The sequence below is a fragment of the Dasypus novemcinctus genome, chromosome 12 (genome assembly GCF_030445035.2).
Source record: "Dasypus novemcinctus isolate mDasNov1 chromosome 12, mDasNov1.1.hap2, whole genome shotgun sequence".
NCBI classification, from domain to species: Eukaryota; Metazoa; Chordata; class Mammalia; order Cingulata; family Dasypodidae; genus Dasypus; species Dasypus novemcinctus.
The window spans coordinates 65,878,573-65,905,590 of NC_080684.1; the positions used below are offsets into that span (position 1 = coordinate 65,878,573).

General features: G+C 36.1%; 1 protein-coding gene across 4 annotated transcripts in view; it reads left to right on the plus strand.

Moving 5' to 3' along the window:
* The window catches only part of TMTC2 (transmembrane O-mannosyltransferase targeting cadherins 2), a 456,130-nt gene that overhangs the window by 189,631 nt on the left and 239,481 nt on the right, over window positions 1-27,018 (plus strand). The gene's annotated exons all lie outside the window — the stretch shown is intronic.

Below are 27,018 nucleotides of genomic sequence, written 5' to 3' on the forward strand. Positions count from 1 at the left end.
CTTAAAGAGGGGACTGAATTTAGAGTATTTCTTTACCTGTTTAAGGAAATAGACATCCTGAAAGTATGTCCCAGCTTACTTCCTAGAGGCAAATTGATTCCCTGAAGAGCTTTAAATAGCAGTGACATGAAGTTAATTATTGGAGAACAATTCTATAAAACGTTAATATGCCAGTAAGACATTTTGCTGATTTACATCAGGTTTATATGAAGAGGGTTTGAGCCCCCACCTTTGCATCCAGCTGGTAACCTTTTTCTAAAGAAATTACATGAGAGCCTCTGAAAAATGTTAGAGGTTTGAGAGACGTTGTGATTTCAGAGATAAAGGGAACAAGCTGTGAAATGTATGACCATATGGCAGAATGACGGAAGTCCTGCAGTTCTAATCAGGAGGACTGGGTTCTCACAGTTTCTGCCACTACCTAGTTGTGTAATTGTGAACAAGTCATTTAACCTCATCAGGGGTTGTTTTCCAAAAATGGGCCACTTGAGGAACCCAAGTTTATTATTCTAATTGTAAGCATAATTAAAAAAATAATGTTATTGCTAATCACGGTTTTATTTTTGTTTTTGTTCTTTTGTTTTTGTTAGAGTCATAACTTTCCTTGTCTTTGAAATAATCTGACTGGAATGATATATTTATTGTTGGAGATATTAAATCCCTCATTTCCAGGAACAACAGATTAAATCCCAAAGTGCTTACAATACTGATCTTTGAGGACTACATGTTTAGTGCAAACTCAAGTGCACTGTATGTTTTGTGTTTCCCCTTTCAGGGGAATCTATTTGCATTTAAAATAAATACCTTCATGTCTCCCGATTATCATGAGTGTTTGAAGTCATCTTTTTCATTATCTTTTAAAATTAAATACAGTTTACATTTAATAATCTGAAATGGAGTTTCTCAGAAGTAAATCTTACTTTCTAATTCTTAAGGAAATAATTAAATACACTAGAATAGGGAATGATGTCATTTTTATATTAGCTGTGCTGTCATTTTATGCATATAATTATAAATTGACTTTGATCCCTTGTTCTGTGTAAGAAAAAGAGCTTGATTTCCTTAGAGAAGTTAACTTGACATCATCTATAGGGAAATTAAGAGAAAAAAACTGAAGAAATACTCTTATGAAATGTCAAACAGTGAGGTGTACTGACCTGGAATGAGAATCACCATACTTTATTCTTAACATCAGAGGTTGGCAAATTTTCTCTTTAGAGGGCAAAACAGTAAATACTTATCTGATTTTTGGGCCTTATGGATTCTGTGACAACTATTCAAAAAACCCTACCTATAGGAAGTGAACATTTTATATGTATATTGATTTAGTGATATCTTGATACAATCTTAATATCATTTTGCAAAAGTATAACTGCTTCATGTTACAGAGGGCTTTCACATTATTATTTTTGTTTAATCTTGATCTTAAACACTCTATTCAAGAGGATATATTTCTTCCTTTTTTTTAAAAAAAAGTTTTTTTTACACTTAAGGGAAACCAGGGATTAGAGAGATGTAATTTGCCCAGGATGACCCTGAGATTATCAGACCTTTACTCTCTCTACTTTTGCAAATTTTATCAGATTACAAGAAAGTACATTGAACAGGTATCTCTGATCCTCCTGTGTGTTAGTAGGGTCTCCGTTGTTGCAGAAGTTTGGAAGTAAATTCAGGTCCAAACTTATCACTATGACTACTCACTGGGAACCAAATTCATTCAAAATAATCATAAAAAGTAAACTTTGGTAACAATTTCCTCCTAAAAGAAGCCCAAGTAAGCAGAAGATGGTTTCCAAGAATAACCATCTCTAGGATTTCATAGCAGCTGTAAAAATACATCTTCCCTTGAAATTTAATTTGCAGTATAAGAGTTACTTGAATTTTTCTTCTTCTTTACTCTTTTTTTTCCAAATTGCTTAGGAAGATATATTGAGCATACTTATTTATTACTCTTAGTATGAAATCAAGCACTCCTGTCATGAAGGAGAGCTGTCACTGGAAAAAAACTGAGAAGTAAATCTTGTGCCAGTGTAATATCTTTTTTCCCTTGGCCAGAGAGGGAGGCATAGGTGATGATGTGTTCTTACATATTTACCTCCCAGGTAGATATGAAGTGATTGGTTTTGGCAGTGATTGTTGTTGTTGTTATTATTATTTAATCTTGGTAATAAATGTATTGGCAGTTGTAATATAGAAAGACTAATGATGTTATATTTTCTGTTATAACTCTCATTGTGTCTTCTTAAATTTAGGCCATTTCATTCTGTCCAAGGAGTACTTAGGGTAGTTGAAACCATTTGAATTATTGGCTTACAATGAAGAAAATTAAGATAACTGAATTTGCAAAGATCAATATGAATTTGGCCTTTTCACTGTATTTTAAACTCCTCAAGTCAAAAGCTCAAATCCTGAATGTTCTGTAAATACATTCTAATGAGTTTTAATTGTACTTTTTGGAGTATGACTTCATATTTAGCCCTTTGCAAAGTTTTTTTAGTTTTTTTTTTTTGCATTAACTTGTAGTATTTTCTTTTTTTTTTCTTTTTTATCAGAGAGCTGGTTGTATAAGACAGCATACTTGTCTCTTAAATAACAAAATGACCTGAGACTCTTGCTTTTACATTTTTTTCTTTTAATTTTTTAATTAAAGTTAATAGATCACATAGAATGTTACATTAAGAAAAATATAAGGTTCCTATAAAACCCCCACCCAACTCCCCCACCCCCATTGCTTTTACTTTTGTAGTTCAGTTTCCTTATCTCATATCTAGGATTTTCTGAGGATTAAATGAATTAATATGTAGAAATCTTTAAGAATAATTCCTAGCACATAGTGAATGTTCAATTGATTGAGACATTTTTATTTTAAACTATTTTCATATTGTCACCTTCTCTGCAAACTGGCTAATTCTAAAATGTGTCCCATAAGGATCATATATTGGGCTGTTGCTGTTTTTTTTCTTTAAGAAACTTGATTTCATTAGAGAAATTGCAAAATTGCAATAAATGTTATCCATCTGATACTATTATATAACATTGCAACGACATTGCACTCTGTTTTTATATGCTACAATTGTTAAATTTGTTATTTACTACAACACTAAACTAGTGGCTGTCTTTTTAACAGAGCTGTTTGGAAATGAGATTAAAAATAGCTTCCTTCCTGGGACCACATTCACTGGTCACTGGGAAGTATGCAGTTACATAAAAGTTCCTCAAATCCCCCAAAAGCATCCTTTTAAAGAAACTGCTGTTGTTGTTTCAAGAGTGTCCTATCCTTCCTATCATAACCACTTACAATGTAGTGTCTGTCTGGGGCTGTCTCCCTTATAAATGTCCCTAACACCCTAGTTCACCTCCTAAAGACCCTGGCAAGTAAAGTGGGTAATTTAAAGACTCTGTTTTGATCTTGTCCTAGCTTGCCAGGGGTGCTGAAACAAAGTGCCACAGACTCGTTGGCTTAAACAACAGAAATTCATTTTCTCACAGTTCTAGAGGTTAGAAGTCTGAGATCAAGGTGTCATCAGGGCCAGCTTAAAGGGGAGAATCGGTTCCATGCCTCTCCACCTCAGATGTGTGGCTGGCAATCCATGGCAGACCTCAGTTTGTGACTGCATAACACGATTTCTGCCTCCATCACGTGCTGTCTCTCTCTGTGTGTCTCTGTCTCTCTGTGTCCAAATCTTCTCTATAAGGACACTAGTTCTTATAATCCAGCTTGGCCTCATTTTAGCTAATAACATCTTCAAAGATCATCTTTACAAATAAGTTCATATTCACGGGACTGGGATTAGGATTCAAAAATGTCTCTTGGGGGATACAATTCCATCCTTAACAGAGCTGAAGGGGTTCAGAGGTATTACATGATTTGGCCACTGTCATCTTCTTCAGGTGAACTTCACTAAGTCTTGTGATTAAAAGTCCTGCCACTCTCTTTAACTCCCTCCCTCTTCCCTTCCAACCTTCTTTTCTTTCACTTCCTTAAGACACTGTATTCTTCTCCCGTCCCTCATTGGTTAAAAATAGCCATAAGGATAGGAAACTTGACCAGACTTCCTAGTTTGGGTATATTTAAAATAAATTTGATACAGGCCTTATTTGCCAAGGGGGCTTTAAACCTTCTATTGTTTTAATTTCCAGGTTAAAACAGTATTCAAGGTGGGGGAAAGGGGCCACAAGCTAATATACTGTTAAACTATGGATAACAGTTAAAGTAATGGGAAGCTATAGACTTTTAAAAAATCCCAGTGTAAAGAATCCCTCTAAATATTTCTCCATATAGATATTTAAATGGGAGCCATCAGCCTGGACCATTTAGTAATTAGTATCAAGATTCAAGTGTATCTAAAACTGTACTCATATACTGGCCCCCTCAACCCTTCTTCTAGACTACTGTTTTGGTTCATTTCCAAGCATTTGCTCAATCGTTCTTCCACACATTCATCTGTCTAATATTTGAGTGCCTGGAGCTGGTCTGTTTGCTGTGGCTAATATATTTCAGTGAATAAAACAGACATATCCCTGCCCTGACAGAACTTATATTCTTGTGAGACCAGTGAGACTGACTCCTGTAAGATGTAATAATCATGAATTTACATATGTTTAGTATCACTGTTTGCTTTACCAACACTTCAGACTTGACCTTTACAATATATGGTATCTTTTTTTTTTTCTTTCTTTCTATTTCAAAAGCTCTTTATTAAGGCCCATGTGGGGAGTGTAAGAAGAGTAGGTTGGAATCCCAACCTCAGAGAATTCATGGTCTAATTGAGGACTAAAACACAGCTTGCTCTGCCACATCTCGTGTTCTCGTCATGTGAATTACTTCATTGTAGATTATAACATAGAAGCTGTGTTGGTTTATATGCAATTTTTGTGGTATCTTTTTTATACAGTATGAGTTGTAAGTCTGGAGAGCTTTGAGGTGGCAGAAATTAATGTACCCGTAGAAACTGGGGAAGTTTTGTGGAAGAAATGGTGAGGGAGAACATGTAAAAGTGATGACAGCATTAGGAAGGTGGGTGTGAATTTGGCTTATAACTAAAATAATGAGTTCAGTGCCACTGAGGAGATTTTGACGTTGCCAACAATAAAGACTACCAATATTAGGAGATTCTGAAGTTTAGATAGTAAAGATTTGACAAATTTTGGGCAGCTTTGAATACCAGACTGAGAACACTGCTATTTATTTGATCTTGCTTTAGAGAATCATTGGAGATTTCTGATGGAGAGGAATGATTAAAAATATAGATGAATAGATAAAGTACCATGCCATGAAAGCAAAGGAAGATGGGACTTCTAGTCCTGACTAGATCTGAGTAGCTCTCCTTGGGAAGATATCTAACCCCTATGGACCTTAGTTTCCTCACAGCAAAATAAAACATTGAGGAAATGCTCTCCAAAATTCTAGGGATTTAGAAATACAAATTTCTGATCTCTAGGTCCTTTCCATTGTTTACTAATCTATGACTTTATAAACATTTCCAGTGTATTTTTTTTTTTTTTTTGCTCGTCATTTATATCAGATATTACCTGAAATTCAGAGAGGGTCAGACTAATTTGAGGAAACGATGACTGGTGAAGAACTGGAGATGGTCAGCAGATATGAAGCATTTTTTTGAGCACTTAAATACTACTTGTATGGGTTAGGCTAGTTTAGAACCCTTGACTTATAATCAAAAGTCCTGGCATTCGTCTTAGTTGTTTTACCTATTAGCTGTAGGATTCTGAGTAACATTTAACCTTTCTGAGTTCTACCTGTCCTTTTGTAAAATACTAATTCACAGGTTTCCAAACATCAAAAGGTTTTAGAGAGAATTATTTTGAGCTAATACATGTAAAGTACTCAGCAAAATATTTAATAAACCTTCCTAATTAGGGTTACTGCTACAACTAAGTGATTTTCTCCACACCCATAGTGAGATAAAATAGAAGAGAATGCTGTTTTCTAGATATTGCTCTTTTCACTAGATGCCAGAACCTTATTTGGGGAGTATAAAATGACTTAACAGGTATTTGGATTCATTAGGCAATTATGCAGCATTCTCTCTTTCCTCATGTCTGGACTCTCAAGGAAAAATATAATAGAGCTTAGTTTGTACTCTTTTTACCATACCATTTGGATAGACCTACATTTGTTTAGATATTTGAAGGAACAAAATCTATTGGTTGATTTGAGATATGGTGCAGAATAGAACCAAAATGGATTTATTAAGAAATATGATCCTCAATGCAAAATATCTGGTGTATTTTGATTGGAAGTTATCCTATTTAAGAATGGAATTTCCTGATATGACTTAAAAGGGGATATCTGAGTCAAAGAAACAGAATCAAGACTGTAACTTATCCTGTAATTTTTATTATTTTTTGTTAATAAAAATTTATAGCACAGTGTTGAGATTTTTCATCCCTTGGTTGTATTAATGCTTAACGTCTGTGGAATGAATTCTTTGCACTTCTGAGGATTGCTGGCATTAACTTGCTATGCTGAAGGAGCCTTACGTTGCATGTCATAAGGGGGCAGGGATGACCTGTGCATTTGAACCTGGGACATGTTTAAATAAAGCAAGAAGCCAAAGGTTTCAGTTAGGTACTTTAACCAGCCCCTTCCCCATTCCCCTATGTGTGTTCAAGTTCACTGAGTGCCAGTCATGCACCTGGCAAAAACTTTTTAGCTTGTCTCTCAGCAGGTTTCTAAGGGCCACGAACCAGTCAATAAATGATTGGCAGTTCGGTCAGAGAGACTCTGCTAAACTACAACTGTTAAAGCAGACAGAATTCCCATTAGACAAATGCTTTTTGGACCTAATCCAATGATAATAATCTATTAAAACAAGTTGTCAAATCTTATGAGTTAATGTGAATGGAGAAGTGGAGGATGCAGGATGAGTTGTAAAATGTTTGTGCATATAAGTGCAATTTATTTAATTTTAAGTAATTAAGGCATGGCAATGATTACTGCTAATTGGAGCTGTGTCAGGCTGAAAGCATTAGCCAGATATGTTTTGAAGACTTAGGAGGAAATTTTGCAATGAATCTTTTTTTAAAGGGAACTTTTATATATATTAAAGAAGTTGTGGGTTTATAGAACAATTATGCATAAAACACAGACTTCCCATATACCACCTCACCACCAACACTTGGCATTGATGTGGAATATTTGTTATAATTGATGATAGCACATTTGTATAGTTGTATTCATGTAAAGTCCATGAGTTAATTTACGGTTCACTGTGTAGTGTAGTTCCATGGAAGTAAAAAAAAAAAAAAGGTTGTTCCCATATATGCAATCTAACATTTTTCCCATTAATCATATTCAGATATATAATTCAGTGCTGTTAACTAAGTTCACAATGTTGAGTTACCATCACCACCATCCATTACTAAAACATTTCCATCATTCCAAATAGGAACAATGTACATTTTAGCTTACCATTTCTATCACCACCCCATTGTAACCTATATGCTAGATTTTGACTCTTAAGTTTGCTTATCCTAATTGTTTCAAATCAGTGGGATCATACAATATTTGTCTTTTTGTGTCTGGCTTATTTCACTCAACATAGCGTATTCAGGGTTCATCCATGTTGTCACATCAAGACTTCATTCCTTTTTACAGTGGAATAATATTCCATTGTATATATTTACCACATTTTGTCACTTGGCTTGCTTCCACTTTTGGCAATTCTGAATAATGCTGCTCTGAATATTGGTGTGCAAATATCTGTTTGAGACCCTGCTTTCATTTCTTTTGGGCATATAATTAGAAGTAGGATTGCTGGGTCATATGGCAATTCATACTTAATTTTCTGAGGAACTGCCAAACTTTCTTCCAGAGCAGCTGCACCATTTTACAATGCCACCAGCAATGAATGAGTCTTCCTACTTCTCCATATCCTTGTCAACACTTACTATTTTCCTTTTTTTTTTTTTTTAAAGCAGCCTATCTAATGAGTGTGTAAAGGTATCTTATTGTAGTTTTGATTTACATTTCCCTGGTAGTTAATGGTGTTGAACATATTTTCATGTGCTTTCTTAGCATTTGTTTATCTTCTTTGGAGATATGTCTATTTAAGACTTTTGTTCATTTTTAAATTGGGTTATTTGTCTTTTTGTTGTTAAGTTGAAGGATTTAATATATACTAGATCCTTTATCAGGATATTTTCTCCCTTTGTGTAGGTTATATTTTTACTTGCATTATAAAGTTCTTTGACGAACAAAAGTTTTGAATTTGTTGAGATCCCATTATCAATTTTTTTCTTTTGTTGCTTTTGCTTTGGTATAAAGTCTACGAATCCATTGCTTAACAAATGTTCTGAAGATGCTTCCCTATGTTTTCTTCTAGGAGTTTGATAGTTCTACCTCTCATATTTAGGTCTTTGATTCATTTTGAGTTTATTTTTATATATGGTATGAGGTAGGGATTCTTCTTGTTTTTGTGATTTCTTTCTTTTTTTTTTTTTTAAGAAGGTACTGAGGATTAAACCCAGGACATGGTACATGGGAAGCAGGCACTCAACCACTGAGTTACATCTACTCCCCAGTGACACTTGTTTTTTGTCATTTGTTTGTTTGTTTTTAGGAAGTACTGGTTATCAAACCTGAGACTTCCTACATGTGAAGCAGGTGCTCAACCACTTGAGCTACATATGCTCCCCTTTGTGTTTTGTTTTTTGTTTTTTTGCAAATGGAGATCCAGTTTTCTCTGTACCAATTGCTGAAGACTATTTTCCACTTGAGTGGTTTTTTTCACCTTGGGATACACATTCCTATTATCATAGGGAGAAATTTGAAGGAAAATGGGTCACAGGTCCCAAAGAATTTGAAACCCTGCAGGGCATCCTCTATTGGATTTCAAGTTCTGAGAGTCATCTGTGGAACAATGTCTTTTTCTCTGGCCTGGATGCAGTGGTGGTTTCACGTTTTGCATGTACTTTTGCAGCAGCCATGCTCTTAGGTTTTGCCTTTCAAGAACACTGAGGTGATGGCCAGACTCTCCCCAGTCCTTTGAGAAAACGAGGTGGAGACAAGACTCTGCAGCCTCCAGGGCACAGGTTCAACCCCCTGAGCACAGTGCAGTGGTGGCTAGATTCTCCCCAATCCCCAGGTGATATGCTCCACCCTCTCTGAAGTAACACGGTTTCTGAACAATGGAACAGAAGGCCCACCTGCTTCCAGTGCTAGGGCATACTCACCCTTTCCACACATGTTGGTACCCTCTCCTGACCCAAAAAGATGTCTTGGTCACATCTCAGCTTCCATGGTTCTGCCTTTGAAGTCAGTTTTCTTCCAATATGGCCCTTTTCTATCCTTCTTAGCCTAGGCTGACAGTAATTCTGTTCATAAAGACCTTGAAAAAAACTTGGTTTCACATGTAGTACACAGGGGTCCCAACCCTCAGACTTTCCATAGATCCTTCCTGGATAACTGCATAGCCAATCCTGACTTGCACTGAAATGGCTGACTGATACCATGTTCAGCGAAATCCTCACATGGGACACTATTCTCTGCAGAATTGCTTTCTAGAAGCTCAGAATTTTCCAAACCATCAGTTTCTGGTTTCTTCTTGCCCAGGAGTTTAGTTCTCCACTAATTCCTTTCCTCTTGCATTTTACTGTTAGCTGCAAGGAGAAGCCAGGCTGCAGCTTCCACATTTAGTTTAGAAATCTCTTCAGCTAAATATCCAGGCTCGTCGCTCTCAAATTCTGCCTTCCATCTGATACTGGGACTCAATTTTGCCATATTCTCTTCCATTTTAAAACCAGGGTCACCAGTTTGCAATGACGCATTCATTTCTGTCTAAGGCTCATTTGAAGTACCTTTAGCATCAGTAATTCTAGCAACAGTCTCTTCAAAGTAGTCTAGGCCTTTTCTATTAATCATATCACTATTCTTCCTAAATCTACTCCTTATCCATTTTAAAAGCCTTTTAGACATTTTTGTTATTTGCAATAGCAGCAGCCCACTCCAGTGGTACCAAAATCTGTTTTAATTTCCTAGGCTGCCAAAATGCAATATACCTGAAATGAGTTGTCTTTTATGATGGAAATTTTTAGCTTAAAAGCTTACAGTTCTGGAAGCAGATGTGACTCAAGTGATAGAGCTTCCGCTCACCATATGGGAGGACCTGGATTCGATCTCTGGGGCCTCCTGGTAAAAAAAGAAGAGAACGTGTGCCTTTGTTGGAAGTCAGTGCCCGTGTGAATGCCCGAGTGGTGAGACAGTGCCCCGCACAAGTGAGTCACACAGCAGGATGATGACGCATCAAAAGAGAGACAAGGGGAGAGTCAAGGTGAAGCATAGCAGAAACCAGGAACTGAGGTGACAGGGAGACTTTATCCGCATCAGAGGTCTCCAGGATTGAATCCCGGTGAATACTAGAGGAGAGAAAATAAGAAGAGAAGACAACATAGACAGCAACAACAGCAGTGCGGAAGGAGGGGAAGGGGGGAACATAAATAAATTTTTTTTTTTTTTTAAAGCTTACAGTTCTGAGGCCATGAAAACATCCAAATCAAGGCCTCATCAGGAGATTTTTTTTTCCCCAAGATTGGCTGCTGGTGATCCTGGACTCCTCTGTCATATGTCAAGGTACATGGCAGTGTATACTGGTCTCTTCCTTCTTTTCCAAGTGTTATCACTTTTAGCTGCTGACTTTCTCCCTCTTCTGTGGCCTTGTCTCTGTCTCTGTCTCCATACTCATCCCATTATAAAGGACTTCAGTAAGAGGATTAAGTTTCACCCTGCAATGCCTTGCTGAAGTAATCTGATCAAAAGACCCTAAACTGCAGTTACTTATTCAAAACATCCCAAGCACAATAGGTTTATATCCACAGGAATGGATTAACTCTAAGAACATAATCTTCTGGGGTCCATCCAGCTTTAAACCATCACATGGTGTATCACTTAATTGATTTTCTTATGTTGCCCTAACCTGGCTTACCAGGGATAAATCTCACTTGATGATCTTGGTACATAATTCTTTTAACATGTTGTTGGATTTGATGAATCTTTTTCATTAAATCATTTATTATTTTCTTGATAATGCTAAAAATCAAAGATATATATCATGATGAAAAATACAAATTTTAGTACAATCTGAAGTAATTTAAAATGTAGCACTTTAATGATAGCTACCAAGAGTATACATATTTTAAAAAGGGGAGAGTTTTAGTGACCTTTTTTTTTTTTTTTTAAAAAAAGATTCATTCATTCATTCATTTATTTATTTATTTATTTATTTATTTATTTCTCTCCCCTTCCCCCCCACCCAGGTTGTCTGTTCTCTGTGTCTATTTGCTGTGTCTTCTTTGTGCGCCTCTGTTGTTGTCAGCGGCACGGGAATCTGTGTTTTTCTTTTTGTTGTGTCATCTTGTTGTGTCAGCTCTCCGTGTGTGTGTGGCGCCATTCCTAGGCAGGCTGCACTTTTTTTTTCCGCGCTGGGCGCACTCCTTGAGTGTGGGGCTCCCCTCCGCGGGGGACACCCCTGCATGGCACGGCACTCCTTGCGTGCATCAGTACTGCACATGGGCCAGCTCCACATGGGTCAAGGAGGCCTGGGGTTTGAACCGCAGACCTCCCATGTGGTAGACGGACTCCCTAACCACTGGGCCAAGTCCGCCGCCTTTAGTGACCCTTAAAATAGGTATTTAATAAATGCAGAATACTTTTATAACGAATTTGATGTAACTTTGGGGTTGAAGTCTTATTTAAATGGAGGACAAATAACTGTAATTGATTTTATGGGTTCCAAGGGTTACAGTGGCTTTCTGTTTCAAAATCTTCTTATGAAGTGGCTGATATAATCTTTAAAAGTTAGTATATGATCAAAATTTAATTTCAAATCTCACATTTATCAGAAGGAAATGAATAAATTAGGTAAATTACATTTAATGAAAGATTGGATCAATTTACATTGATACCTACTGTCAGCAATCCTAGAAATTGGCTTTCACATATTACAAATATATATGTTACTACAATTAAAAAAATTTTTTTAAAAATCCATGGAACCGCCTAATACAAACAGTAAGCGCTAAGTTAAACCATGGGTTATAGTTAATAGCGATTACAAAAATATGCAAAAAGATTGTCTTTTGTGAAATTGTATCTGGCAAGAAGATATTCTTAGAACAGAAACTGAACTAAAGATGTTTTAATGTTTTTGTTTATTCCTAAACATCTTTCTCATGTATTTTCCACTTGTCAACTATATTAGTGATTTCTGTGTCTGAATAACGTGAAATATTCAAGTAGGTAATTATATGTAAGGTAAATGTAACTTAGGGGTCATCCTTTTGATGACTAATTCTAGCTAATAAAAGTATGGTTTTAAAAATGCTTATTTGGTGGGCTACGTGTATTAATTTGTGCTTTTAGAAAAGTCATTCCATTTTTTATAATAAATATTGCCACCTAAGTTTATTCTTTTGCTTTTCAAAAACATTTCATTTCTAGTGTATGAAGATGCATAGGCCTGAAAGATGGCTCGTCTTTTCATGAAAATCAAATTCATCTTTTCCCATGTCACCTTTTCCCAAACTCAGTTTTTGTTTTCAGGATGTTTTCAAATAACAAGCCTTTTGTTACTGCTGATATCACTATCGTCCTGTCCCTTACATCTCTTCCTATATACTACAGTAGGGAGTAAACAAATAGGTTGATACAAGTAAGATTTAGAAGTAGAGTTATTTTTGTCTATAATGAATTCTAGTAGCCACGACTCCCTTTGCTACACCAATGTATGTGAAAATTGGCATGGCTACTGGTATGGGGTGGGGGTTGGAGTTGGGTATGACCCCTCCGCCTGCTCAGTAAACTCAGAATGTCCTACTCAGCAGCTTTGGTTAGGATTCCAGATCTGTTCGATTCTACCCTGAAGACTAATAATTAAGATGATGCCCAAGTAAGTGCCACAATGTTGCCTGGGAGTTTCTGAATAGTTGTAATCACTGGGTATTGAAAGGAGAATTGTAAAATTGTTGGATGCTCTCCCTTGTGAAATTTTCCCTCTCAAAAATTCTAATTACTCAGTTTCCCATTGAAGAAAACTAACGCTGTTTTATAAATCAATTTGGCATTTGGGGAATAAAGTCAAAAGCCATGTGAGAAATAAATAAAGGGATCAATTTTACCTATGAAAAAAAGTAAATAATCATTTGTCTATTTTGTCCTTGAATTTACTCTTTCTATATAGGAGGAGCCTATTTCCATTTGAAAACAGTAAATGTTGAACTTATACTCTTATTAATGAACACGTACAACATATGCATTTTTAAATTTGTATATATAAAATCTTTTTTTCTTATTGGTTTCTTTTGTGTCTTCATAGGAAAGCCCCCACACTCATTAAATAACAGTCTATAACGTTATTTTTGAGAGAAGACGGCTGCATTTTAGCATCCCCACTGAGTCTCTTTCTGTTTTCAAAATGCTGGGCTCACATGCTTAACTCATTAATGAGACTGGAGCGCATCTCATAATAGCTGGTTTGTGGCACTAAAATCACACAGATTAAAAAGAATGTTGCAGTTTAAGCCATTGGTGCAGGAAATGTGTTTGCAATGCAGTTGCCCAGTTGAGGAGAGATGGATGGAAAAAGGGTCCTTTCCCAAATTAATTTTAAGCTCCTTTTTTCTCCCATTTCTTTCCTCATTAGGTGTATTTTTAAAGTACAGGGAAATCAGTTTGATAAAAAGCAAGTGTTTTGAAGAGAAGTTTCTCCCTGATTTTTGCTTGAAGCATTTTTATTTATCACAAAGGATATTTCCTTCACATATTTTCTTCATAAAGGCTGGATTGTTTTTGTCGCTAACCTGATTTGACCATAGAGCCCTGCCTGGTGGGAAGTGTTAAACCTCTTATTTTAAGCTAAACAAGATTACTCTCAAGCCTGGCATTCAGGAGCTTCAACTATAATATGTTAGGGGCTGTGGTGCACACCCCTTGCAATTCCAGTAATTGAAACTCTTTTGGTACTTCGGCTTCTAATAGAGAGCTCGAGAAGGAGCTTTCCATGAGTATGCCAGAAATTGCTAACTGCTTGATTTTCCCATGTTAACTTAATGAAGAAAAATGGGTCATCGTGCGCAGGCAAACACCATAATAGCTGGTTTAGAGGCATTCTTCCCTTGATATTTGCTCCCCATTTTAGTTTTATAATGTATTTCAAATGCAGTAGAGTCAGGCAAAACCAAACAGGAATTTTGTGTCAATGTGTCACTTCTAATGCAATATATGCAGAAGCAACTGTGGTCATTTAATCTGAATTTTACTTTATTCTGTTGTTTATCCTCTTTTGATTAATTTGGAAGGTGGTTAAAATATTTATATGTACTTCTATTGTTAATTTCTGATCGTTATTTATTCTTTGGATAACCAGCTTTCAAAAACTGATCTCTAGAAGCCTATCTATTTTAATTTTATTTAGCATCTAAGATTTTCTTTTAATGATTTTTAAAAAATATTTTATTGAAGTATATCATTCATACATGAACACACATAAACAATAAATGTATAGTAAAAGTTGTGGATTTACAAAACAAACGTGCATATCATACAAGGCTCCCATATATCTCCCTGCTACCAATACCTTGCATTGTTGTTAAACATTTGTTATAAACTATGAAAGAGCATCATCAAAATATTACTACTAACTGTAGCCCATCTCTCATATTTGGTATATTTTCCCCCCAACCTACCCAATTATTAACACCCTATGTTAGTATTATATATTTGTTACCTTTTAGGAAAAAATGTTCTCATATTTTTCCAGTTAACCACAGTCTATCATCCACCACTAGGATTCCCTGTGTTACACAGTTCCGTGCTTTATACAATTTATTCAAAGTATATACTCATTGGCTCTCTTTTTCAGTACAGAGTTGTGCTGTCATCACCTATTGAATTTTAGAACATTTTCATTACTCCAAAAGAAGAATTCTGTATCTCCTTAAATACCTCCATTGTTGTCTTAGTATTGAAATGATATCTTCTTGGCATTGCTACAAAATATTAACAATATTACTGTTACCTATTGTCCATAAGTTACATTAGTTATTAGTAATGTATAATAACTAATTATATTATACATTAGTAATTTTCCCGTGTATCACCTTATTCTTACCACTTAAGAAAAGCATTTCTGTATTTCTGTTAACCGCAATCTTCATCTACCACTGAAATCACTGTGTCATACATTCCCTAGATTATTCTCTAGTTTCCTTTCAATTGACGTTTATATCCACAGACTACCCTTTTCAGCCATAATCACATTTTAAAGTCAGCAGTGTTAGTTATACTCACTGTAATTTATTACTGTAATGCTGTAATGGTCAATTTTTAATATATCTCATTTTTTAGGATAGTTTTAGATTTACAGAAAAATTGAGATCATAATGCTAGAGTTTCCATATACCTGCACAGATTCTTTCATATTTTTAACCTCTTATATTAGTATGGTATATTTGTTACAATTATTGAACCAATATTGATTGATTTTTATAGCTTATTCACATTTCCTTAGTTTTTACCTAATGTCCTAATCATGTCCAAGATACCACATTTACATTTAGTAGTCATGTTTCCTAGGCTCCTCTTGGTGGTGACAGTTTTCCAGACTTTTTAATAACCTTGACCGTTTTGAGGTACTGGTCAAGTATTTTATAGAATGTCTTTCTTTTTTTATTTATTTATTTATTTATTTATTTATTTTTTATTGACTTTGTAATAATATTACATCAAAAATATATATGTGAGGTCCCATTCAACCCCGCTCCCCCACCCCCCCTCACCCCCCCCAACAACACTCGTTCCCATCATCATGACACATCCATTGGATTTGGTAAGTACATCTTTGGGCACCTCTGCACCTCATAGTCAATGGTCCACATCATGGCCCATACTCTCCTCCATTCCATCCAGTGGGCCCTGTGAGGATTTACAATGTCCGGTGATTGCCTCTGAAGCACCATCCAGGGCAGCTCCATGTCCCAAAGACACCTCCACCTCTCATCTCTTCCTGCCTTTCCCCATACCCATCGTCCACCATGTCCACTTTTCTCAATCCAATACCACCTCTTCTATGTGGACATTGGATTGGTTGTGTCCATTGTACCTCTATGTCAAGAGGAGGCTCAAATTCCACATGGATGCTGGATGCAATCCTCCCATTTTCAGTTGTAATCACTCTAGGCTCCATGGTGTGGTGGTTGTCCTTCTTCAACTCCATCTTAGCTGAGTGTGGTAAGTCCAATAAATCAGATTGTAGGTGCTGGAGTCTGTTGAGGCTCAGGACCTGGCTATCACATTGTCAGTCCAGAGATTCAAATCCCCTAAATATATCTTAAATCCCAACGTTAACTGCACCTCCAGCACATTAGCATGAAAGTCTTATGAAGGGAGATCCCATCTGAGTCCAGATTCATCACACATAAACACCATTTCCAAAGAGGGGCCATCTGCCCTGGTAGTTAACCCCATCGGCCATGGCCATAACTCTCATGGGTCTCTTTAGCCTTCAAAGGAACCAATATCTGGGGGTTGTATCTGCTTTATCTGTCTCTCTGACTCTGCTCAGTTGTGCATGAGGGCAATCCTTCTGCCAGCCTCCAGACTCTTTTTTAGAAACTCGTAGCCATATAAACTCATTTCTCCTTTCCATTTCCCCCTTACTTTAGGTCAAACAGCATTTTAAAGTCATGTTATTTTATGTAGACATGGATATTCTGCTGATCCGCATTGAACCTTCCGTATAAGGTCCTTTTCCAGTTGCATCATCAGTTGGTATTTGATAGTGGTCCCTCGTTGCCAGGGAGGCTCGTCCCTGGGTGTCATGTCCCACGCTGGAGGGAAGGCATTGCATTTACATGCTGAGTTTGGCTTCGAGACTGGCCACATTTGAGTAACATGAAGGCTGACAGGAGGAAATTCCCAGGCACAATGTTGCTCTAGGCCTTGTTCTTATTTTAGGTTTATCAGCTCACAAGCATAGTCATTAGCATCAGGGGCTCACTGTTGAACCCTCACTCCCTCCAGGTCCCCGCCGCTGTACCTGGGAGACTGTCGCTGCTCCCCTAGGGACCACGGCAGAGCACCACTGGCCAGGAACCCAGTACCCCCCCTGCTGTGGTTTTTAATTGTTGCCACTATGAGTATATCCAATCATTACCATGCCCCCTGGACATATGTTCTGTACAGCTCCCTGTCAGCCATATATCACCTGTCATTGGTATCCCATACCAGTATCCCTCCATTGCCATTGTTGAAACACTCTGTGGTCCAGAACTCCCCGAAATTTGAAGCCCAATATAATGTCATGGTCCCTTACTAGGGAATGGTATATAGCGATGGGTTTAAAGGATGGATAAAGAACTTGGATAAAGTTAGATAAAGAACTTAGATAAAGAATGTTGACTTGAAATAATTCCACATCCTATCCTTTCCCCCCCCCCCCCCTAATTATTCAGCATTTCTTCACAGGAGTCCTAGTCCACAGCAATGCATATATATAATATACAGCACTCCCATACATCCACCACAAAACCTTTTTCCTTCCACAGCGATACTCTTACACCCTTTTCACATCATATTTACTTAAGGTGATGTACAGAGTCTGAGATATTAGCTTTCTAACAAGGTAATATCTGTGCTTACATTATGGTGCTTACTTTAGGATACACAGTTCTTTACATTTTTAGTTATCCTATGTTTTACATTATGGTTTACATTATCAGTCTGTCATCTCCTATATGTTATGGTGTAATATTACATGTTTTATATCCATCCTTGTGTACTCTCAAAAAACTCCTCTCTTGCCCCCCTTTTACTTTGGTTCCACACATTTAACATCCATTTTCCCTTCCACCTTGGTGCCCACAGTGACAGCCAACCTTCGTTTCCTGAGGAGCCACTTCCAGAAATAGATGGAATAGTGTTCAGGGCCTAACTTGCTCAACTGCCCCAATGCCCTGGGAGCCACCCTTTCTCTCGAGGGATACAGTTCCCTCTATTTGGTGGCATTAGTCCTCCCCAGGATGTGGGTCCACCCCCACTCTCACTACTTGGGATTTTACCCCATGGTGTCACCCACTCTGGCAGAATGAGCATTTAGGCATTCCCCAGGAGCCCGTCCTGCATCAGACCCTCCCCTCCGAGCATTCTAAACAGGTAACCCTCTTTATTATATTTTGATATGATTTTCTCGGCATTTTACTCTCTACCACCTCCTGACCCTCTCCTGTGTTCGTATGCTACCCCTCCCTCCCCCCACTTTTGGGCAACGTTACCCAACCATCCCTCCCCAGCCACCCTCAAACCCGTAAAGCCCCAACCAAAGGCAACCCCTTGCCCCCATTTTATCTCTTCTTTGTGTAGAATGTCTTTCAATTGGAATTTGTTTGGTGGTTTTTTCATAAGTTAGACTGGACGACCACAGAGGTAAAGTCCGATTCCTAACACATCATATCCAGGTGTATTAGTTCAGCCAAAGTGGTGCTGATGCAAAATAACAGAAATTAGTTGGTTTTTATACAGGGTATTTATTTGGGGTAGCAGCTTACAGATACCAGGCCATAAAGCATAAGTTACTTCCCTCACCAAAGTCTATTTGGTGCAAGATGGATGCTTATGTCTGTGAGTGTTCAGGCTTCCTGGGTTCCTATGTTCCTGGGACTTGGTTCTCTCTGGGTTCAAGGTTCCTTTTTTCCTGGAACTGGCTTCTCTTTACTCTGTGAGCTTACTTCCTGGGGCTCCAGCTTAAGTCTTCCGCATCAAACTCCAACATCAAAACTCCAACATCAGAAAACCCTCTACTCTGTTCTTTGCCATGCCTTTTATGTTTATACCTACATAACTCAGTCATGCCCAGATACAGATCAAATTACAAGCATAACCCAGTATCTATTTTTGGAATTCAAAACCATATCAAACTGCTACACCAGGTAAACATGATTTGCCAATGTTGATGTTAACTTGATCACCTAGTTGAGATAGTGTTTGTTGGGTTTCTCCACTGTAGAGTTGCTTTCTTTTTCCTCCCTTTCCATACTGAGCTTTTTGGGAGAAAAATCTCACACCCCAGGAATAGGAAATTATGTTCACCCTCCTTCAGACTTGAGTATCTACATAATATATATTTAGAATTCTGCACAGAGACTTTGCCTCTTCTCCCCCATTTATTTATTATATCATTTATTTATATCATCATGGACTCATAAATATTTATTTTATACTTTGGATTAAATCCAGTACTATGTTATTTTGTAGCTCAGATTGTTCTAGCTTTGGCCATTGGGAGCTTTTGCTCCTGTATCCCTATAAAATACCCCCATCATTGTGTGTGTTTTGAGTACTTCCTCACTTTTCTGGTAGTACCAGGTGCTTCAGGCTTAGTTTTTGTATTTCCTGTCCCAGTCCTAAAATCAACTATTTCTCCAAAGAACCCTGATTCCTTTTATTGGAAAATGGTATTAGAAGATCTTAGTGGTTGATAACAACCATTTTGAAGAGTATTATAAAGTTTTTTTTAAAAGTTAAGTAAAATTAAGAATAATCTCCATCAAGTGTGATTGAATGAAAGAATATATGACCATCTTAGATCTTTTCTCTACATTTTTAAATATTACAAATAAAATATTTATTTTTACCAATGTTAGTACCATATGTATAAGTAAAGATCATGAGGAATTTCAAATAGACAAATTGTTGTGATTGTTACTGAAATAAGAAAAAAAGTCTGTTGTCCTTGACAACCTTCTATTACTAAATTAATCTAAATATGTTTGATTTTAAATTTTGGTTAAATATCATGTGTCATTAGATCAGATACATGAAATGTACTTTGAGCCATCTTTCTTGATGAAAACCTTGCCTGGTATATAATGTGGTCTAGAAAAAAAAAATCTATAAATTTTCATCATGGAATTTCAATCTGTAACTGATTTATTATTTAGCTGTTAAAGATTTTGCTGGATATGTACTAATGCACTTTTAAAAAAATATTAATTTTTTGTACTAATGCATTTGTAAACTCAGCAGAACATATTACAGAGTTTACCTTGGATAAATTGAAGAATTCCTTATAATCTAAAGTGCTAAATTATCTCAGTAATGCAAGTTTTTGTATCCTTAGTTTTTAACTTCTTTTTCCACAACGACAGGATATGCCCATCCATTGAACTTCTTTATATCTTTTCAGATACAAAGCAATGGAATAATTTTTTTATCAAAAATCTTTGAAGGAACTACCCCTGACAACTTGATTATGCCAAAGCTTTGGTTAATCATATGAATGTTCAAGAAACAATTCCTTCCTATGCTTTTAGCCATATATTTCTTCTTATCAAATGTTAAGAAAAATATGCTTTTATATTCATATTTTCTAGTGAATACTCAATGAGAACTATTTTGGGAATGAGGGCAACTAGGAGAAATTCTATGTTATTGATATAAGGAAAGGTTATGAATTCAAAGATGAACGATGGATACAAAATTGAGGACACTCGATTTTTATGGCTGTATAGCATTTTCTCACAGTTACTTATAATTTTCAGATACTGATTTCTATCAACTTTTTTTTACAACTCTAACTATCATTGCCAAAGGCTTAATTTGGAATTAAATGAGACTTATGCTTAAGTAATTTACTTTAATTAATTTGTCAAAAAAGTGAGCCTTATGATGACTTTATACTCTGAGGCAGACTGTTTACGTTTTTCTTCCATTGAGTCGTGATATTCCTTTAGAGTTTCATTTATTTCCCTGAAAACCTGAATCAGAAGGCAGTATTGAAGCTTGCCATCATTTGAACGAAAGTTTTCCTTGAAGAATGGAGGGGAGGAGTTGTTAGAGTTGGTTTTCTCTTCATTGCAGGTTTTTTTTTTTTTAAGTCAAAGGCTCCCATGGCAAAAATAATTCACTGCAGGGCTTCTATAAAGGCATCATCACTAATTAATAAGGCAGGACCTTCTAATTAGTTTTTCCTCCGTATTTTAGGTGATATATGTAGGGGATTTTTTGATGGTTTATAATAAATTTCACACTATTTGTTTATTAAGCATGGTTACGTTCTTTCAATCATTATGTCAAAAAACTCAAGGTAAACTTGTTATCCATGAATCTAATATTCTTAACTGATTTCCATTCTATGATATCTTGGGTCTGGCAGGGAAAAAAATGAATAAAATTTTGTAATTAGAAATCTTTTTTTTTTTTTTTAACAACATGGTGTTTAGAGCCTATTTTCCTTTTATGTTAAAGAAGAAATTTGACAAAACTGAAGAAGATTTGAACTTTTAAAATTAGGCTTTCATAATGAAGATCCATATCATTTTGTAAACAAACAGATGAATTAAAACATGTAGCAACCCAGCCCTTTATGATCATTAGTGTGAAATGTGTCTGATGAGAATTTTTTTTTTTAGGGATGCAATAATTGTCTAATTTCTAATTCTGCTTTTGGATGAAACTTTAGATAGGAAAATGCTTCTCTAGGACATATACCATGGCTTTTATATGTACTTTTCTTGGAGAGAGATGGCGACAGGCAGAAAGTATGTTGATATAAAGGAGACAGGCAAAGCTTATGTATATGATGACAGCCACATTATTGTAAAATGATGCCTTGCAGTCATGTGCAATATTGTTTACTCCAGGAGACTTCATGGGGGAAACTGGGAATTGAAGTAAGTACAACAGGCTTTTTAAATGTGTGAGATAAAGACAGGTACTGATTTCTTATTTGGAGTGTCAGAGTAGTTTAAGAAGCATTTATTTGAATGCCAACATTTGCCAGGCTTTATGGTAAGCTGGAGATTCAAAGATGTGTTAATAATTATATTTCAGATCAAAAAGAGAATTTTGGGATAATATTGTCGGAATTTTGTAATCCAATGCTGTGCATTGCGTTTTTATCTAATTTTCTTGTAGTCTTGGGTGATGTTCTAGCAAAATTAAGATAAGGATCATAAAATACAATGGAGATAGTATGAATTGGACATGGAAAAATATATTTTAAAGTTAATAACAATAATAGTTACACTAAATATTAACTATAGAAAAGAACAGGAACTAAAACACCAGGCAATTAGGTGCCTATAACCAGACTGTGTATTTTTGAAACTACTGTTTATGTATTTGTTTCAAAAAATTGTTGTTCTTAATATGGGAGCTATAATTCCATGTGTTCAGATTGTCAAGCCTTTAATCTTTTTCCCAATATATTTTTGGGGGACTGAAGCCTTAGTTATGCTTCATTATGATTTATTCATTTAGAATGAGGAAAATACGCCTTAAAGCATTGAGAAATGAAAGCCGAAGTGCAAGAGCATTTTTAGTGTACGCACTAAGAACTAGACTTGTGAAAATAGACAGTGATTCTCAACCTCCAGTGCATTAGAATCACCTTTGGAGATTTATTGTGACCAGGGCATCCATATTTTAAAAAACTCACAGTTGATACTGATAGGTCTTTAGGTTTGAAAATTTTAGGGCACAATGATTCTTCTCCTCCCAAAGTGCTTTTTTATTAGACAGAGTAGAATATATGAAGCACCAATAGTGTAGGATCTGTCTTCTCTCTTACCATAGGCATATAACCAATGTCTAGGACAGTGTTCACCACATACAGCCGCTTTAATGAATGAGCTACTAAATTGCAATCATTTTCTCATGCTGCCTATTGCAGATTTACTTAGATTATCTTTAGTTTCTCAGACTCTAAATTATCATTTTCTGTGTGTGGATTTTCATGAATTTTGACTTTTAAGTCACTGGTGGCAACTCATTAGAGCTGTCTTGTTACATCTCTATGCTCAACTGAGAAATACCTATGTTGGATCAGATTGTTACACTAGCCAAGAACAAAGAAATATTGAGGGTAATTGTATGGTCACTTGGTTTATAGTAGTTTATAGTAGTTGCTCCATGAAAATTTTTCAGTTTGATTTAAACTCTATAAGTTAGAGCATATGTACTATAAGTAGAAATTAAAACCTTTTTTTCATGCCTTCTTTTCTTTCAGCTTGCTTTTAAGGCCACCTCCACAGTAGAAGTGAATGGGGCTGGAAGAAAAATTTATTCATTTTAGAATCCTATTTTTTAGGTGATCATGTCAAATAGAACTCTATAGCAAAGCATTAAAGACACTTGTAGTTGGAATTTCAAACTTGGCTGATACTTACAAGGTAGCATGGAAACACACAAAGCATTAGAAACATTTCCAATTTAAATATTTTAGCATCAATTTTCTCTTACCCATTAGTTCAGTTCTTTTTTTAATAGGGCCACTTATTTATCCCATAAAGGCCTCACCATTAGGTTAAATGAGTGTATGAGAGCATCTCACTTCAGAACATTAGTACCTCTTGATCTTTGTTATTGTCTTAGCTTGCCACAGCTGCTATAACAGATATCACAGACTGGTTTGCATAAACAACAGAAATTTATTGTCTCACAGTGTTTGAGGCTAGAAGTTAAAAATCAAGTTATGAGCAGGCCCCACTTTTTCTGAAGTTTAGCTTTCATGTGGTGGTTTGCTGGTAATCTGTAACGCAGTCTCTGCCTTCGACACATGGCCATCTGTCTTCTGTCGCCTACTCCTGTGTCCAATTTCCTCTGCTTATGAGGTCTTGTCTTATTGGATTAAGGCCCTTACTGATTCCATTTGGTCTCATCTTAATAGAATCTTTGAAGATCCTATTTACAAATGAGTTCACATCTGCTGAACCAGGGATTAGGGCATGTCTTTGAGGGAGATCTGATTCAGGCCAAAATAGGCATTATGTTATCTATTTAAATGGAACCTATAGTGAAAATGTTTTAAAATGAAAAGTATTTTTATCAGTCAGTGTTAACATTTCAATACTGTTTGTGCTTTTTAATTTTTGTCATTTTTTCATCATTTAGTCTTCTTAAATAATACCATTGAATGAGTAACTGTTAAAGTTTTCATTATCCATATCATTATTTTGTAGTATAGTGTATTTAAATATTCTTTCAGCATAATAAAAAACTGGAGTTATTTTATTTTGATAATCATTTATTAAAATTTAAGAAATTATTCAAGATGCTTTTATTAAAAAATTATATAAAAGACTAAGGTAATTATACCTTGTAATGACATATCCATCCTAGTAAAAAAAAGGCTAGTTTCTTCTGAAAGGATTTCATGGCTAGCAAAGAAGCCTCATCACCTTTCCACGCCACTCTCTTGTTCGTTTGTTTCTCTTCCTACCTGATTATAGCTCTTTTTATAATGTTTCCTCCCATCATTTTCTCCTTCTTACCTACTGGCATCACAAGATATGGTAATAAGACAACCATGGTAAGACTTTACTAATGGTTTTTTTTTTTAAGATTTATTTTTATTTTTTATTCCCCCCTCCCCCCGTTCCCCTGTTATCTGCTCTTTGTTTCCATTGGCTGCGCGTTCTTCTGTGTCTGCGTATATTCTCATTAGATAGCTCCAGGAACCAATCCTGGGACCTTCCGGAGTGGGAGAGAGGTGATTACCCTCTTGTGCCACCTCTACTCCCTGTTGTGCTACGTCTTATTTTCTCTCCTTGTGTCTCTTGTTGCATCATTTTGCTGTGCCAGCTCTCAGCATTGGCCAGCACTCCTGCACAGTGTGGCTTTCCCATGCTAGGTGGCATTCCCATGCGGGGGGTCACTCCTGTGTGGGGCAGCATTCCAGCATGGGCTGGCACTCTGTGTGGGCCAGCTCACCATGTGAGCCAGCTTGCCCTCACCAGGAGGCCCTGGGCATCGAACCCTGGACCTCCTATATGGTAGATGGGAGCCCAATTGGTTGAGTTACATCTGTTTCCCACTAGTGGGTTTTTTATACAAATTTAGAATTGAATTGTTTTTCAAAGTTAGATTCATTTATTCATGATATCTTGAGTCAGTTTTCTTTGCCAAATTACATGTTCTTCCTTTGTGCCATTATATTATTGATCAATCAAGTTATTATAATTTTAGAGTATGATTTGTCTTTTTTTTTTTTATTAAGAAATTTGTGAATATTTTCTAGGTATAACTTCAGAGGAGCAATGGTGTTTAGTAGGGGAAGAGGAATGGTTACAAAAGTCATTCTTAGATGATAATGAGGCTTTGAACTGTTTCATTTTGATGGAACAGACCTTAAAGTTAAAGATGAGTGCTGGATGAACATGGCATTACTACCCGTTACATTCAAAATTCCATGTAATATTACATAGATTAATCTTGAGCAAAAATCTGCCTTCTTTTTTTTGTTTTGTTTTTTTAACTGCTGAGGCAGTTTGTGCTGTGAATTTTGCATTCATTTTTTTGTGATTTGATATTAATGAACAATCCATCACTTTGAAATTGCCCATAATTTTAGTCTTTTTGCTGTTTCTCATTTTCCTTATTCTCAATTTTTAGTTTCTAACCTTATATTCCTTTACTTCTTTTACTTGCAGATTTAATCCCCTTTAATTTTAAAATGATTTTTTCAAAAATATTTAAGATATAAATAGATACATTACCAAAAAACAAGCAAACAAAAAAACCAAACCCACAACTAATTACAAACTTTTTGTTTTGTATAGAACAATACTTTGAAGATCTTACAATAAGGCCCCATTGATGAGTAAAATGTTTGGGGATAACATAAATGTTAAAAAAAAAGAGAAAGATCAGGGTCCCCAGTTAGGAGGAGATTATGTGATAATCCAGATATTGGTATTTTGGATAAGAGTGATGACAGAAGAGATCAAGAAAATGGACAGATTTGACATATGTTTTGAAGTAGAACTGAGAGGACTTGTTAATGAATGGAATGTGGAGGGAAGAAGGGCTGTGAAAGAGAAACTTGTTACATCTTATTGCCAGTTGAGGTGGAGAAGAGTGGAGGAGAAAATATTGCATTGAGTTTGAGGGGGATTTGTAATCAGGATTTTTATTTTGGACATTTTGAGTTTGAGGTACCACAGTGAATATACACTGTAAGCAATTAAATAAAGAATATGGAAGTGAAAAGAGTTAGAGACAAAAATTTGGGATTAACCAACATTTGTTAATAACTTTTGTAATCATGAGCATTGTTGAGCTCATTAGATTAAGAGTAGTGATAGAGGAGGGTCCAGCAACTATAGGTGGGTAGATGAGAAGGAGCCTGAGGAAGAGGATCCAATGTGGCAGTTTTGTACCATCCATAGAGTTTATATAGAATTTTACATGCTCAAGATATTGCTCTTTGTGGATTGATTTATCATATCTTTTACAAGTTTCCAAGCACCAGTTTGAATGTCTTGGAATTACATAGTTCTAAAACAATTCCAGAATATTTACAATCAGCAACATTCTGCTTCCTGAGGACTTAGACTGTTAGATGTCACCAAATTCTGGTCTGCTTAAAAGAGTGTTCCAGAAAGTTCTCATTCATAGGGGTCCCCCATGGCCTTTCTGTCATGACTTTCTGTCTTTCTCTTGAAATAAGTCCATGATTAAAATTATTTTATTTTTGAAAGTTGTCATCAACATGAAAAATTTGAAATTCATAAAGGATGTGTTACTAAGTATTTGATCTCACTGATGTCGTTGATAGCTTGGAGCAACAGAAAAAGCCTGGTTTAAAAATTCTTCAAGGAGTTTCAGGCAATGAAATGGGAACTGGCATAGACAGAACTAAATGCTGTTCCTGTCTTCTGGCTAAGCAGTGTGTACTGTCATACCCTTTATTTTTTAACATGCTCATTCATCACTTTTCCCCAGAATCTAAACTATGAGATGAAAGAAGACAGTTACTAGTTGCCTCCTATATTCTCTACAGAGCACTAAGTACTTTTACAGTGTGGTCTCATTTTGACCTTTTATCTGTGCTGAAGAGGAAATATATTCAGCTGGTTTGTAGAGGTCAAGACATTGAAGCTTCAGTTGTTAGTACCTTAGAAAGATATTCATTCAAGGTTGAGTACAAACCAGGATCCCACAGTCAATTTTTTTTAGGTTAAAATTTCATTGAGTATGTTTTAAAGGAGATGGAAATGATGTCATTT